The sequence below is a fragment of the Tursiops truncatus genome, chromosome 20 (assembly GCF_011762595.2).
Source record: "Tursiops truncatus isolate mTurTru1 chromosome 20, mTurTru1.mat.Y, whole genome shotgun sequence".
In the NCBI taxonomy this organism is placed as follows: Eukaryota; Metazoa; Chordata; class Mammalia; order Artiodactyla; family Delphinidae; genus Tursiops; species Tursiops truncatus.
In genome coordinates, this window is record NC_047053.1 from 7,676,825 (window position 1) to 7,690,744 (window position 13,920).

General features: G+C 52.9%; 1 protein-coding gene across 4 annotated transcripts in view; it reads left to right on the forward strand.

Annotated features, from left to right (window-relative positions):
- Positions 1 to 1,217: 1,217 nt before the first annotated feature.
- The window catches only part of PIK3R5 (phosphoinositide-3-kinase regulatory subunit 5), a 72,998-nt gene continuing 60,295 nt past the window's right edge, over positions 1,218 to 13,920 (forward strand). For 3 of the 4 annotated variants that reach the window (XM_033847198.2, XM_033847199.2, XM_033847200.2), the window contains exon 1: positions 1,960 to 2,194. The gene's annotated coding sequence lies outside the window, so the exon portion shown is untranslated. Of the gene's footprint in view, positions 1,313 to 1,959; positions 2,195 to 13,920 lie in introns of those variants that run through there. The other variant, XM_073798244.1, reaches the window with a different exon arrangement.

A 13,920-nucleotide genomic window follows, 5' to 3' on the forward strand; every position in this document is an offset into this window, starting at 1 on the left:
AGAAAACCTTACTGAACTGGAAGAAAAAAAAAAAAAAGACTGAAATGTCAATAGGGTTTGTTTCAGGAGGCACAGACCATCAACAATACTATTGTGAAATGCCGTAATCTAGTAAATGAACACCATCTCCCTAGTTCTGTCCCTGAGTCTGAGCTGTTTGGCTCTTGGAGACATTTGAGTGTCTGACCCCTGCTCCAGTCCTGGGTGGCTGCAGTTCTAAGTCCTGGATAATAGGCGTCAGGTGCTGATCCTATCTCCCAGTTGGTCTGCCCTCTTGGGACAGGGAGACACAGGTGGAGCTGAGTGGGACAGTAGGGGTGGGGTGGGGGTGGATAACAGGCAAGCTTAACACCTGGGTCACACCTGCTGGTGGAGAAAGAGAATGTCCACTTTTGATGTGGGATGGGACCAAGTGGTCTTCATGGGATGCTCAGCTCCCTGGTAGTGAACCCTAATGGGCACCTCTGTTTCGGTTTTCCTCCACCTTCAGTTTTAGGAACACCAAAGACATGGAAGAAGGCAAGGATGCCATAACTTCTCTAGCACTCTCTGTAGCTTTCAAAGTGCTCTCAGAAGCCACCATGTCAATCTGGCACACGCCATGTCATTCTCACTACTCAGTTCCTGCTTCCAGAGCCTGCTTCCTGCTTCCCCTTCTTCCCTACTTGGCCACGTCTGGGCTGTCTCCATCTTCCCCCTTCTCCTTGTTTTGTGGTGGAAAAAGTAAGGACAGGGGAGACCAGAGTCCTTGGCCACCCTTCTCAAGTCGTACGACCTCAGGCACATCCTCTCACAGCCTTTGTGGCTCTGTTTCCTTATTTGTAAAATGGTGGGTGTGAAGGTCCGGGTGGTGGGTGAGGAGTAGAAGTACTAGATGGTTCTGGGCGCCTTCCCATCTCTAACTGTAGGCTGGAACCAATTCTCTGCGTTCATCCAAGAGTACTTTCTGTTTCTACGTTTTTGGGGAAGTTGCTTTTTCTTGGTATTTAGCGAGTCAGGAAAAGAAAAATCATTGGCGTTCACGTCTCTCAACGCCTCAGGTAGGGCTGTGGCTTTTGACCAGCAATAACGGCTGATCTTGCGGCCAATTTTGAACGCCTCTAACAGATATTGTGACACAGAGTCCCGTTCAAGAGTGGAAATGGAAATTCCAGCCTTGCCCTTTTTGAACTCTGACATAAACTGCGATTCTTTCGTTGCCAGGGCTGTCAGCACAGTAGCCAACTTCCCATTCCCAGTTTGCAATGAGAAAACGGAGGCACAGGGAAGTGCAGTGACTTCCGGGATCCCGCGAAGAGTTCTTCCAGCTCCGGTAAAACTACATCTGCCGCGTGGCCTGTGGGGGGAAAGGGGGCCGCCAGAAAAGGGCCTCGACTCTGGAGACTACCCCAACCCGCCTTCAGGAGCCGAGAAATGGCTAAGTCACAGCCATTGGTGGTGGAAGGCGAGAAAGTCAGACCAGAGGCTGGAGCAGCAGTGCGCAAAGTCTGGATCGGCTGGTATTTCTAGGAAGGTTTCTGCCGAAGGGTGAGGGTCACGGCACCCGTCTGCACAGCAGGGGTGCAGACATTTTAAATGTTAACAGCACCCAAAGAAAATAGAAGTAGGAGGAGGAAGTGGGGCGCTCGGTCGCAGTGAGAGAAGGAAGCAGCTCGTCGGAGCTTCCCCTTTCTCCTCCTTCCCCGAAGCCCTCACCCCAGGCCCCTCTCCTGCTCCGCCCACCCATCCAGCCCCGGCCAAAGCCGCGCTTCCGCTCCCCCGGCCTCACCTCACCTCACCTCATTCCTGGGGGGTCGCTGGTGCTCGTTGCTGGCGTCCCTTCTGCCGTGCCCGCCCCCTGCCAGGGCTGTTCCTTCCGAGGGCAGACGGGCTCAGAGATGGGGCTGCTTCTCAGGCGCGCGGCTGGCTCGGGCCAGACTACGAGGACGCTTGGGTCAGGCCGGCGCCTCGCCGACGCTGCCCGGCCACCAGGTGGCGCTAGAGGCCGGCTGGGTGGTCAGCCCCGCCCCGCTCCCGTCCCGAGCAGGCCCGGCCCCGGCGTGGCCCCGCCCCCAGCCCGCCGTCGGAGCGGAGCCCGGATAGATGCTGGGACTTACCGCGCGCGTCTCCAGCTCGGGCGTGGTGGTCCCGACCGTACCCGGAATCGCAGGGAGTCGCCGCTGGAGAGGGGCTCGGCGCCCAGCGGGGACTGCAGGTGTGTGGCCGGGGCGCGGGGGCGCGGAGGGCACGCGTGGGGGCCCGAGGCCGAGACAGAGTTGCCCGCGGACCGTCGGGGAGCCGTGCGCCCTAAGAGCGTCAGCTGCAGCGGGTGGGCTGGACAGAGCCTGCTGTCTTCTGGCTCCGTGAATAGGGTCCACTGCTGGGGACGGGATCCGCACACAAGCGTGCCCAGTAATCCCGGAGATAGAAGGGCGGTTCGGCGACTGTCCATCCTTATCTAGGTAGCCACTGCTGGCCGTGTCTGTGCGGTCCGAGCGTGGCCGCAGCCTTCTGCTGCCTCTTTTAAGGCCGCCCTTTGTCGTGGGGTCAAAGAGTCTGCCTTCCCGTCTGAGAGCTCTCTCGGTGAGCCTTCGCATAAGGGGTCCTTAGCCACCAGGACCGCTAGCGAGCGTGGGTTCCCAGACAGTGGCTGCTGTCAGCGGATTCGTGTTTACACCCCGGGTGTCCCTGTGTGACTCTGTGTGCGTGTGTGCATGTGTGTGCGCGTGGGCGTGCGTGCTGGCCTATCCCAGGCCTGGGGTAAATAAGCAAGAAGTTCAGGTCAGTAGGAGGAAGGAGATTGTTCAGAGGGAAAAGGAAGGCGAGATGAAAGCAGCAGGATGTGGTATCAAGTGAGTTGCAAGCCTCCTGCAGAGAGGAGGAGTGGGTTTAGGCGAAATGAGGGCCAGAAGTAGGCCAGGTCTGCCTCCAGGGTCCTGTCTGGATCCCCTTCTCTTCCTGCCGGTGTGGTCGTTCTGTCTTCTCCTCCACAGCTCCCTTCCTCCTGGCCTGGGACCACCCAGTAGGGCACTGGTTCCCAGAACTTGTTAAAACACACATTCTCCAGGCACCCCCTACAGCACAGCTTTCCAAGGGTGGGGTCTGGAATCTGTATTTTTCTAAACTTTGAATAAGCTCCTGAAGTGATGGGGCTGGTGCCGTTGCTTGGGAACCCTGTGTGGTGTGGAAAGGAGGCCGGGGGCTCCAGCCGGGCCCGGCTGGCACTGGGTGTTTGCAGAACAAGGGAGTGGACGTCTTGTGCTTACCTGCTTCCTCAGTGTGGCCATCGCGGTGTGGGTCCAGGAAGACAGAGAAGACAGTTTCAAACGGTCCAGCTCTCTCTTCCTGCTTCAGGGTACCCTCCTCTGCTTTCTGGAGAATAACTAGCTGGGATGCTGGGTAGGGACAGCTCAGGGTCTTTGTATGCTGGGCCTCATTGGGGTTTTAAGACCCCTGCCAATCTCTTAGGTGAGGGATGACAAACTATCTTCTCTCCACAAGCTGTAGTGGAAGAGGACCTTCTGCCTCCCCTCCCTGTCCCTCCCTCCCGTGCACCCCTTTTCGTTTCTTTGGAGAAGAATCAAGTGGAAGCTAACTGGGTGAAAAGCATGTTTGGGGTTACTGGAAGGGTCGCGATGGGGAAGTTCCACAGTGGAGGCTGCTCCGTAGTCCCAGGTTAGTGGTTGATCACAAGTTTACTGGCTGAGAAGTGGGAGAAGGAGAGCCAGTCGCCTTTGCCTGGGCAGCCCGGCATCGGAGGCCCCAGCTTGGGTTCAGACGAGCACTCAACTAGTGTTGACTTGGTATTAGTTCAGAGAGGCTCACCCCAAGAAGCCGAGCTGGCCATCCCTGTGGGACCTCTGTGAACCAGAAGGCTTGTCTGGTGCAGCTGTGGGTGGGCTGAAAGCCTGGATCAGCTTCTTAAGAGAGGAAGCTTCTGGAGGGGCAAGATAGGGTGGTCGCCAGCACCTCAAGGGAGAGGCGTGAAGTTTTGAGCTTTGAGCTTCTGTCATAGATGGGGTGGGAGGCAGACAAAGGAAAGACTACATCTGACTTCTGCCCAAAGGCAAGATGAGACACTCCCACAGCAAACATATATTACATATTAGAATATTCCATCAATTCGAAGATGTACATATTTTCACTTTTTTTTAACAATTCTGAAATCAAGATACATCTTACCATCAATAGTATCCTACCATTATAATAGGCAGCAATATTTCTTTCTTAATGGCGCACAAAATAATGGTGCCTCTTACAATCGATGGTATCTTTTTTTAAAAATTTATTTACTAAATCAGAGTTTCTAAAACTATTCCATCTGTCCTGCAAGATGTTCCACGAAAAAGAAAAGGACTCCTGTCTAAAAGTTCATGAAATAGGAAACCCTATTCCTTCCTTAGAGATTTATCAAGCACGCTAAAGTCTGTGAGAAGTCCTATAGTCGAAAAAGTGATTTAATTTTTTTTAACATCTTTATTGGAGTATAATTGCTTTACAATGGTGTGTTAGTTTCTGCTTTATAACAAAGTGAATCAGTTATACATATACATATGTCCCCATATCTCTTCCCTCTTGCGTCTCCCTCCCTCCCACCCTCCCTATCCCACCCCTCAAGGTGGTCACAAAGCACCGAGCTGATCTCCCTGTGCTATGCGGCTGCTTCCCACTAGCTATCTGTTTTACATTTGGTAGTGTATATTTGTCCATGCCACTCTGTCACTTCGTCCCAGCTTACCCTTCCCCCTCCCTGTATCCTCAAGTCCATTCTCTAGTAGGTCTGCATCTTTATTCCCGTCATGCCCCTAGGTTCTTCTGATCATTTTTTTTTTTATATTCCATATATGTTAGTATATGGTATTTTTTTTTCTCTTTCTGACTTACTTCACTCTGTATGACAGTTTCTAGGTCCAACTGATAGCATCTTATTCAATTCTGTTAAACACGATGTGTGTTTTACAGATATGGGGGGATGCTTTCGATGTACACAGGTACACACAGAATTATGTCATTCTTGTAAGTGAATTTGCACACATCACTTTTTCCAGTAGCTCTACCTTCTAAACACCAAAACTTTTCATGGTATCCAGTTTTAAAGGAAATCTTTGTCAAACGTGTTGCTTGCCTTTGTCAATCTAGCACACGGTATGTGATTTAATAATTTCTTGAAAATATCAAACGGTTCTACCTGCCATATTGTACCTTGGGTCTGCTCGGGGCAAAATTTCTGTCATCTTTCTTTTTGTCCTTTCCCCCTTTAGCTATAACTTCATGGTGTTGGGCAGTGGGCTAAGTACTTCTCCATTTCCTTTAATCTTCACAGCCACACTCTGAGGTCGCTATAGCTGTTATCTTTATTTCATGTCGGGGGGAAACCGGGGGCCGAGACCACACTGCTAGGAAGCACCAGAGCTGGGCTGATGACCAGAGATGACCCAGCCCAAGTGGCAGCCTGTCTGTGCCTGTGGAGGTCGTGGCTTGTAGGGCATGACTTTGGGGGCCTGAATCGTGGCCGTCTCCAGGTCTTTTCTGTTTGCTTCCAGGCTAGTGGCTGGGAGGTTACGGATAGTTGGGTTATCAGCTAAGTGACTTCCGGATACGCGAGGTATAGCTGTAGCAAGGTGCATGCGATTGGAGGGTGGGGGCCGATGAATGGGGAAAAGGGGGTGACTGGTGGCACAGAGCAGACACTGGCTCCTTCTTGTGTCTAGCGGGTCTAGCAGTCGGGGCACATGGCTTTGAGCTTTAGAGTTTGTCCTCAGCGGGAGACGCCTGCCTCCAGCCTTCCCCAACTCCCAGCCCAGCCTCTTTCCTGTTGCCACGGTGATGTAAGGCAGCCAATCTGAACAAGTCGCTTTTCAGCTGCAGACCCTTCAGAGCTGCTCTTGCCCTCTGGAGAAGGTCCGTACCCCTTAGCGTGGCTAGCAAGGCCCCCTGCCCCCAGCCCAGGTCACCCTGCCTGCTTCAGCTCCTGAAGCTCCGGCAAACCTCTGTACCTTTGCACGTGTTCTTCCTTCCCTCCACGTTGCCCTTCCCTTCCTCTGCCTGCCCGCTGGACCGGGAATGCATCCTTGGATGCCCAGCTCCAACCTCATCGCCTTTAAAGTCTTTCCCAGTCCCCTCCTCACTCCATAGCCCTGGCCACCCTGTCCTTCCGTCCTCACCGTGCCTTTCACGTCCTACCAGAGCGCTGGCCCGTCTGGCCTGCAGGGTCTGAGCATCAGTGACCAGCGCTCAGCCTGGCTCTTCAGCCATCGCCACCGCAGGATCTCTCCCCAGGACGTCTCAGGTGAGAAATCCCCGCGTAGCAGCAGCGGAGGATGTGAGTACAGGGTGGTGCGAGGGGCAGAGGGTGGGGTGCAGAGGGAGTGGTGCACTTTTCATTTTCGTGTCCTCCAGTCTTTCTGCTGTTGTTGTTGACCCAGGCAAATGAGTCTGTGTGGTTTCCTCGTGGGGGGCAGGGCTGGGCTGTGAAGACTAAAGGCAGCTTCCAGGCTTCTGCCTCTTGTGGAGTCAAGGGACCGTGTTCCTGCCTGACTCCTCCGCTCCCAGCCCTGTGACCCTGGGTGAGTCCGTGTACGTCTCTGGGTGTCGGTTTCCCCGTCTCCCTCCAAGTGCACACGAGATGCTTTCCACGGCCCCTTCCTCACCTCCAACGTGCCGTTCCTTGTCTTAGCACTTCTGCACGGAGCACCTTCCGGGTGCCGGGCACGTGCCGGGCTCTGAGGATCCTGAGTGCGACAGATAATGTTCCTGCCCTCGTGGAAGTTAGTCTGGTGGGCAGGACACTAGACACATATCACGTAATGACAGTCGTGACAATGATGGGGTCCTTGGAGAGTACAGAAAGGGAGCCCAGTATAGTTTGGGGGTTAAGGAGAGGCTTCCTTGAAGAAGTCACATTCGAGTTGAGACTTGAGAGATACAAAATAGAAGAAAATAGCAATGCTCACAAAAATAATTCCTAACACTGAGCGGACACGTGCTAAGCGCTCTTTGGGTGCACCCTCTCAGGTATTCCTTTCGGCATCTCTGTGGGGTGTGGGGTCCTCCTCTCCTGCGAGAACGAGGTGAGATAACTCTGGCATAGACCAGGGGCTCATCCCCTGTGCCCCATCTCCTCCTTCCTTGCCCCTCCCCCATACTCCAAGGTCTGGCTTCGCGGCATTAAGGCCATAAGAGCTGTTAGGGGGCGCCTCCCTTTTCCTTTGCACTGATCGTCGCCAGAGAACGTGTTTCGTTGCTGCTGCCGGGGCTCCCTGCAGGAGTCCCCTGCATTTGTGCTTTTCTGTTGGCCATCCACGGAAAGCCACCGCATAGTCTGCTGGCCCTTCCTTTCGTCTGTCTTGGAGCTGCTGTCCTTGCAGGGTTAAGCAACCCGATTTTGTGTATTCTCTAAGAAGTCACCTCTTCAGCCTTCACATCCTTCTTCTTCATCCCAAGTTTTCTTCCCAGGACCACGAGGTCTCTGCGGACGTACCTCTGGCTTTTGGGTCTGAGCATTTGTTCCTGAATGGCTTGGTGGTTTTGACTCGTGTCAGGCAGTTCTCCCCACAGCCATTTCCATGCAGCCGGGCTGAGGCCACCCACCTCCTCAGTGCATTTTCTGGGTGAGATCACATCCACACCTGCAGCTCTTACGGAAGAGTTTCGAACCCTCTGTCAATAACGGGCCTCTTTGAAAAACTGATAAAGTGATAGATCATCTCCTCCACCCCCTACCCCCCTGGCAAAAGGCACACGTGTGCACACACACACACGCTCTTGCAAAGTTTTGCAGAAAACCTCAGGGTCTTCTCAGACCTCTGCTGTCCACCACGGAACCCAGGTGAATAGCCTCTGTTCTGGAAAACAGGACTTTGTCTTCACTGATTTCTTTGGCTAACCCCCAGCACAGCTCCACGCGGGAGACGGCTGTTGTCAGAGGCAAGGTGGGGTGATGATGGGTAGTGGACACCGCCATGCAGGTGTTCATGCAGGCTGCAGAGGAGGCCGCTGGTGACTCCCTGGGGTGCTCTCGGGGCTCCGCGCAGGGACCAGTCCCGAGCCACATGCGAGCTTTCTGGGTTTATTGTCAAGTCTTGAATTCAGTCCGTTTCCAAGATGATTAAAGAACATCACTTTGGCTAGTGGTGTCTGATCCGCCCCCCCCGCAACCAGGGAGCTAGATGTAAGGCTCCAAGGAAGCCAGAGACCACGAGACCAGAGAAGGTGCGTGTTTGTGCCTCTTCGCACGAATAGACGCTGTCCAGGAAGCAGAGAGGCAGCCACTGCTGCCGTTTTTGCCGTCTACATTCTCACGGCCTCCCGCATGCCCAGGGACTGGCGGGAGCCTGAGGCTTTGTTTCACTGATGTGGTCACAGCTCTTTAAGGGCCGACGCCTTGAAGTCAAGTGTCACGTGTGAAGGAAGTTTTCTTCAATTCCTCATTTGTAAGGATTTGTTAAAGCATGAATGGAAGTTAGGTTTGTCCATTACAACTTGAAGCATCTCCTGGGAAACGCTCGTGTTCTTTCACCTTGAGGTAGATTTGCGTGACATGTTATATTATTAACTTCCTTCTGCTCTGCTTGCACTTCTGGAATAAACTCTTCTTGGTCAAGGAGTTTTGTTCTTTCCGTACAGCGCTAGGCTTGATTTGCTGCGATTCCCTTTAGGATTTTTGCATCTATGCTCGCAAGTCAGGTCGGCCTATATTTTCCTTTCCCGTACTGCCGTTGTCAGGTTGTGATGTGCTGGTTTTGTGACGTGCTGGGTTTGGAGGCATTTCATCTCCTCCTGCACCCTGCGGACAGCTTGTAGAGCTGGGAATGATCTGTTCGTTGGAGGCTGGGAGAACAACTCTGTTCTTAGGTCTTCCACTGCTGGATTCTTGGTTTCCCACCGCCCCCCCCCCCCAAGCCTTCCTCTCCTTTTCTCTCTTCCTCAGTCCTCCCACGTACACACCTAGCACCTCAGTGCTCCCAAGCTGGAACCCGAGAGTCATCTTTGATTCTTGGGCCTCCAACAGTCAGCCAGTAATTCCCATGAGTCCCAACTTTCTCTGCCCTTTGGCTAAGGGAAGGCCCATTGCCACTCTTAGATGCTTCCATCCATCTGGAGAGCAGTTCAAGGCCAGATGCTGCGTTTAGCGGGGATGCAGATGAACTACCTTATACCTGGAGAAAGGTAACCAAGATAGTGGTGGCATAATACAAATCGTTTACAGAAGGAGAGATGTTCTTCTCTAAGAAGAGGATGTAAGGGAGAAGTCATGTCCATCTTTAGATGTTTGAAGGGCAACATCCTTTGGAAAAAGTGAAGACCTGCCCTGTGGAGGTCATTCTCCAAGAAGGAAAAGGGACTAATGAAGGGAAATTATAAGGAAATAGACCTCAGCTCGCCACAAGGAAGATCTTGAAGAAAGTCAGACCGGATTAACAATGGAATGGGCGGCCTTGTGGTAGTGAGTTCCCCATTGGGAGATGTATTCGGGGAAAATACATGTCAGGTGTAGAAACTGAAGCCGTGAGAATGGAGACGGAGATCACTTCATTTCTAAGAGTTGGTAGCTCTCCAGGTCACAGTGGCCGTGTCATACTGGCTGTAGAAAAGTTGGTTGTTCTGAGGACATGATTTGAATTTAAGAAATTCAATGGCCTTGAATAAACAGATCCCAAAGCTGGGCAGTCCCCTTACGAATCCCACAGCCCCGCTTCACAGCCCGTTTCCCCAGGGCAGGAGCCTGTTGGCGGTTAGAAAACCAGAGCCGTCCATGGTGAGACCCTGGAAGCATGAGTGGACACCGGGCTGCTTGCCCATATCCTGTGCTGGAGAAGGGGCTTTTGTGATGGTGGTGGGGGTCTCTTGTTCTTGCCTCCTTCCAACACCTGGTGAAGTAGACTACTTCAGAGTCACCTTCCTGTGTGGCTGTCGCAGATAAACTCTCGGGGCCAACCCCCCCAACCAGGTTGTGCTGGAAATTACTGGCCTCTTGTTCTTGGGGTTTTCGAGCCAACGTTTTGTGGGCCTTTGCATCTTGCATTCACTTCTGTACTGACATCTTGGGAGTTTCATTTTGAGAAAACCCAAAACTCAGAGCTCTCCTTGGCCTGTTGTTGTGCTTAAGAGAACACAGGGGGCTGTGGTGCGATGTTCAGGCTCCAGGATGGGGATAGAAGATGAGTTGTCTCATCCTAGCTGTCCCCCACTCACCTCCTTGTCTGTCTGAGCCTGTTCCCTCTTGGATCAATGGGCTCTATATTCTGACACCCCATGAGTTTTCAAAGTCTGCTGTCCAAGAATACATCAGTAGGAGCTGCTCTGACGGGCTGAGCAGAGAGGGGACCCGCTCCTTCCTTCATGGTACCCGTGTCATGGCGGGACTCGCAGGGACTAAAGTCCTTCTGATCACGGTGGTGCCCTGCCTCCCTCTGCCCAGGCTCCTCTGCTGGATGGCTTCCTCTAAGGTCATTGGTGGCCTTGTAATGGCAGATTCCAATGGCCTCCTCCCAACTGCATCCCTCTCTGCAGTGTCCGTAGCATTTGCTGCCCAGCACCCCTTCCTAGAGCCTCTTCCTCACCGTGTGCACCTCCTGGCGTTCCTCTGCACATTTCTCTTCTTGCCGGCCGTGGACGTGCTTAGCTCCCTCACCCCAGACCCTTGTCTCCAAGCCCACGCTGGTCATTTTCACCATTTCAACATCCACACACGCCCAGAGCCCAACTCTTCATCCCCAGAGCAGGCTTCCTCTCCAGACTTCCCCATTTGGGGGTCTCTAGTGAAACCAGACTCCTGGTCTGGAGATGTCGCAGTCACCTCTGAGTCCTTCCTCCCTCTTCCTGTCCCCGCTCTCCAGCCAGCTTCGACGGTGCTTCCTTTCCCCCAGCGTTCTTGCTTCTTCTCATTTCCCCATCGTCCTCCTGGCCACACCACTCAGCTTTCGTCACCGTCACCGTAGGCCTGCTCATGGGCCTTCCGGACCCTGCTCTCTTCCTTGCTTCCCCAGGAGATTCTTCTAAAGAAACTCCTTCGTCGTCATACTCAGAAGCCTTTGGTGCCACCCGCCTCCTAGGGAAAGTCCAAAGTCCAAGGTCTTGTGTTCTAGTTTCAAAGCTGAGTCCCGCTATCTTCTCCATGAATCCACACCCTCTCCTCCAGCCTGACTCAGGTCCCCCAAGACCTGATGGGTGTTCTTACCTCTCGCCTCCCCCTCCCGATGAGGAGAACTTCCCAACCATCGTGTTCAGTGCCAGCTCCCCACTGCAGGGCCGGCATCTGGTGATGCTCAGCTCGTGTTCGGGGCATGAATGATTGCCTGGTGGCAGCCAGTACAGAGGAGGCCTGGGTCGGCCCCGGTGGCTGATGACTCGGTGTCTGAGATCTTTGTGGGGTTCAGTCATCCTCTGGGGAGGCACCCTCCAGGCACCTCCCTGGATTCTGTGGGCATCTGAAGGGGCAAAGCCCTGTGTCTTGGCAGTCCAGTACGGGCGAGACAAGGCAGGTGTCCTCCTCTGGGGGGCTTCAGACCCCGGAGGCCCTGGCAAAGTCCAGCTGCTAAGCCCTGGCTCCTTGGGAACTTCCGTCCCACCCTCCAAGTTACTCAGATTCAAGGCAGCAGCTCTCTAAGTCAGGGAGCTGGGAAGCCCTGGGGAGCTGCCCCGGGGACAAGCCACTCCCAGGCTGGTGACCCCGCCTTACACGAGCCTGGGGAAGTGTCTGTTTGCAACATGGTGTTTACAAGGCAGAGGGGCTTCCTGTCTGCCTACCAGGCAGGCTGTGGGGCAATCAGGAGCTGTGTCTTAAGGGGAGTGGGGCAATGAAATGCTTGGAGGATTTCTGAGGATTCTTCAGACATCCCAGGGGGTGCCTGGCCGTGCTGACCCTGGAAGACGCCAAGGGTGAAGTGCAATGAGCTCCAGTTTTTAAACTGGGAGAAAATTAAGTATGACTGATAATTATTATTAATTTGCACATTGCCCTTTACAGAAAGCATTGTTAACAATCGTGGCCCTGCTCGTCTAATGTGCGGCCCATCAGAGTGAAAAGCGATTCCCTTCCGTCACTCCCAAGCAGGGATGAGCTTCTTTTTCCCTTCCTTTTTTTTTTTGAAAGGGAGTTATGCTTTGGGGAGGAAAGAAGGCTTTCTGGGGGAAGGAGAGAGTAGTGGAAAGGCCTCCCCAGGAGAGAGAAGCTTTCCATTCTACTTCCGAGTCCATCCAAGGTGGAGAGTGACGCGCCTCTCTGTGCGCATCTGAGAAATGGGCTGAGACTGGCCCACCCACCAACCTGGAACCAACCGGCATGGCGCCCACAAGAACACGGGCCTGTGTCCAGAGCCCCTGGCTATCTCTGGTTTCCCACATAGGCACCTGAAAAGGTCTGGGAACGTGCCTCATGATCTCTTGGCTCTGGGGACAGGAATATTCCAGGTGCTCTCTCTAGAGAGTGGGTGACCCAAAGATGGGGCTCACCCTCTTTACATGACTTCTGAGGACCTGAGATTGTTTACTGTGGTGAATTCTTTCTCTGAACCCATTAGAAAAAAGATGCAGAATATGAGCTGCCCCTCCCCCTGCAGGGCAGAGGTGCGAGGGACACCTGTGCCGCCAACACGTTAGCCTGCCGGTCATGGTGCGATAATCCTGGTTTGTGTAGGGAGGTTTGCTGTAAAGTGCAAAGGAAGAAAACAGTAAGGGAACAGCCCTTGAAGAATCTGATACGCAAACCTCCTACTTGAAAGCGGCAGAGGTTGGCCTGAGGGCTGGGGTTGAGAAGGGAGGTGAGAAGTTGAGTTGAGCAGGGACTAGCCTTGTGTGGCATCAGGAAGACACACTTCTGAACAAGTGAGGCTATAGAACTCAGGTCCAAGGCGTGTGAGCTGTTCCGGGGTCGGGAGAGGAGGTCGTTCTAGAAGGCACCTGAGTCAGCTGGAAAAACAAGATGGCGGGGACGTGTGCGAATTGACAGAAGCAAGCCCTCAGTACTGGGCCAAGTACTGGATGCAATGGATGCAGAAGGAAAGACCACCAACTTCCCACTCCCCTTATCCTCCCTCCCCGGCCCAGGTGCTATCACTGTCCCACATTCTCCCTGAGATGGGTGTAGCGGCTGAGAACGCCCCTTCTTGCGCCAGCCCTCATCCCTGCTGGGTTCCCGTCAAGGCTCCTGTAGAGGGAATGTTGGAGGGATTGGGTTGGCCCCATGGTTGGGTCCAGAGCTCAGTCCTCTCAGAGAGTCCCGTTGCCCCTCCTCCCCCTACCCATCCAGTGCCTTTGAAGATGCGATTACTTCCCATTGACTGTGTTACTCCTAAGACCTGCTCAGTAGATGGAGGTGGGAACATTACTATTTTTTTAATTAAAAACTTAATTTTTTAGAGCAACTGTAGGGTTACGACAAGACTGAGAGGAAAGTGCAGAGATTTCTGCACATGCATAGCCTCTCCCATTATCAACATCACTCACCAAAATGACACTTTTTTTTTAACCAAGGATGAACCTACATTAAAAAAAAACCTTTTATTTTATATTGGAGTATAGTTGATTGACAGTGATGTGTTAGTTTCAGGTGTACAGCAAAGTGATTCAGTTATACCCACACAAGTATCCATTCTTCTTCAAATTCTTTTCCCATTTAGGTTATCACAGAATACTGAGCTGAGTTCCCTGTACTATACAGCAGGTCCTTGTTGGTTATCTATTTTAAATATAGTAGTGTGTACATGTCAATCCCAAACTCCCAGTCTATCCCTCCCACCCCACACCCTTTCCACCTGGTAACCATAAAGAATGAACCTACATTGATACATCATAATCTTCCAACGTCCATAGTTTACCGTAGGGTTCACTCTTGGTATTATACATTCTATGGGTCTTATAAATGTATAATGACATATATCTATTATTATAATATTATACAGAGTATTGTCAATATCCTAAAATTCCTCTGGGCTTTGTCTG